Here is a 2,873-nt window from a genome sequence, read left to right on the forward strand (position 1 = left end):
ATTTACATACTTATATAATTATTTATATAATTTAATATTACGGAGACTGTTTCTATAATCGTAGTATTATATACCTAATCTAAGAATATTACCTTCAAGTAGCGTAGGGTTCTCTTCCTCTATCGACACTTTACGTAGAGTAGCCGTACCCTCTTCTATTACTAGCAGCTCGCGTTCCTTCGCTATACTTAGTCGCTATAGTACGACGAGCGTAATATCGTTATCGTACGCCTCCTCCCTCTCTAGAAGTTCGATTAGAGGCATATCTACTATATCGTTCGCTAGGTAGGCGATGCGATAGCGCTACTAATATATAATCGTTCCTAAGACTTTAACGTTACCTTCGAGGTTAAATGCCCCGATTCCGATCTTATACTCTATCTCGCTATATAGTAGTTTAAGGTTATAGCGAAGCGCCTTAATATCCGCTATTATAACGTTAAAGTCCGGTAGATAGTAATAAACTAAGAAGCGATACTATATCGATAGCTAAGTTTTCTTATCGAGTCTATACCGAGTATAACGCTTAAGGCTAAATATACCTTTATTCTTATTACCTAGATCGGTAACAATCTAATATAAACACTAGTGCTTCCTACAATCCGGCGACCGTAGCTACGCTATGCGAGAAACTAGAACATTATATATAAAACCGCCGTATACGAGTGCGACCGATATTAAGCAAAATCTAGTATATACCGCTAATCTATCCGTACTTTGCTATACGTCTTTTAACTACCGCCGATCCTTATCTCGCATATCCTAGAGTCTAGAACGTAAGGTCTATACAAACCGGAAATATACGAGGGCGACGTCGTAGAGTCGTAGAGGTACTAACGCCGAGCTACGATACCCGAAGAATGCATTATAATAACTTAAGTAGAGGTTGTCTACTAGGTGCTTAACGAATAGTAATTAGTCGTATATAGATCGCGACTACTACCTTAGTATACTCTCCGAGCTTAAGTTAATATATTCGTCGAGCCTCCTTTAACTACGTTCTCTATCGTATAGGTAAAGGTTATTCCTAAGACTATATAGCGGTCTAAATGCGGCTAACAATTGTACTATCGTGCTAGGCCTACTATTATTATAGCTACTCGCATTAATTAATACCTTATAAGACGTCTCCTATAGTATATTCTCGCGCGTCGGCGCTAGCCGCTAAGGACAATAAGGTAGCAAGCAACTACCCTATATAATCGAGAGTATACGGATATATATCGTTAAACTCCGTACCGGTAACAATAAGAAGTAGCGTTTGCGCTTCTTAATAGGCAAAGGAGGATCCGACTTCGTTTTAATTACGACCTCGCTAAACCGGAGACTAGGCCGCATACTCGCTATTACTATCCGAACCGCTTCGTCGCTATAGTTAGTAAGTATAGGCATATATAATAAGGGTCGCAATTCGGGACTACCGTTAATATAGAGAGCGACTAGGACCGCCGTATATATCTAATCCTACGCGATAGTTCGAGTCTAACTATCGATACCGAACCCCGCCGGCTAGCGCTTATATTATATCTGCTACTCCCTATCTATGCTATAGTTATAAGCAACCTAGACTTTATAGTCTCTATACCTAACGTTTACTAGGTAGCGTAGGATTTAATCCTTTAGCTCGATCGATAGTTCGGAGAATAACATCCTCGCCTTAATTAGATAGTAGTATAAGGTTGTTATAGTAAGTAGCAATAATAAGCGTTTAATAGAACTTTAGGTACGTACCTAAAATTTCCTTACGTTATACCTTATATAACCTTATATAACCTTATAGGCTATTACCTAACACTAGTACGGATAAGCGTTTAAAGCAAACATCGCTATTAGACGCGGGACATGCCGCTAGCGGCAAATACGTAGTCCGTACGTAATATAACTTTTCTTCTTTTATAAACCTGCTCCCTTTTCTTAACTTAAATATTAATATTAACCTTCTATAGCACTTACTATAACTAGCACTAGAATAGGTATATACCTAAAGTTTCTTTAAAAACACTAACAGTTAAACTATTTTCGAAAGAAACATATTACTATAATCGCGAAAAAACTGTAGCTATAAGTTCCCTACTTATCCCTAGCGCGCGTAAGCGTAAATTAGGCACTAGTCCGCTAAGCGACCCGCCCTAAACCCCGACGTCTACTGCTAAGAAGCAGTATACCCTACTACTTAGCCTCGGCGATCCTTCCCTAAAAGAATCGCTAGCAAAGAAGGCTAAGACCGCTAATACGCCTAAGAAGTTAACTAAAGCTAAGTAGGATAAGACTATCGGTATAGAGATAGACTAAGATAAGCTCAACCTAGCCGAGCAGAGGTTTAAGGAAGGTCGCGTTAATAGCTTTAAGGCTATTATAGACAAGACCCGCGGCGTAGTAACGGCCCTATCCTATAGTTAAGGTGTCTATATAGCCGCCTACTCCTCTAGATCTATTAAGAACGAGACTACCGTAGGAGCTATAGAGATCCTAGTCGGCGACTAGTTCGTACGTATAATAACGAAGCTCGAGCTAGCGTTTAAGTATTTCTACTTACATCGCGTCGTAAGTATAATAGGCCTAAGTATACCCCCTTTTTTTATTCTTTTTTTCCTTTACCGTTATATCGATTCTACTTAAAAGATAAAACTTTAGGTATGTACCTATTCTACGCGTTAAATAGGTACGCACCTAAAGTTTCCTTAAAACACTACGATTTAGGTGCACGCCTTAAGTTAACTCTAAAGATAAAACTTTAGGTATATACCTATTCTACGTATTAACTAGGTGCGTACCTAAAGTTTCTTCGAAGGTTTATAATTTAGGTATACGCCTAAAGTTTCTATATTCTTAATTCTCCTCTTTAGAATAGTACTAAGTTATTATAGCGAATA

Source organism: Pseudocercospora fijiensis (assembly GCF_000340215.1).
Source record: "Pseudocercospora fijiensis CIRAD86 unplaced genomic scaffold MYCFIscaffold_2, whole genome shotgun sequence".
Taxonomy (NCBI): Eukaryota; Fungi; Ascomycota; class Dothideomycetes; order Mycosphaerellales; family Mycosphaerellaceae; genus Pseudocercospora; species Pseudocercospora fijiensis.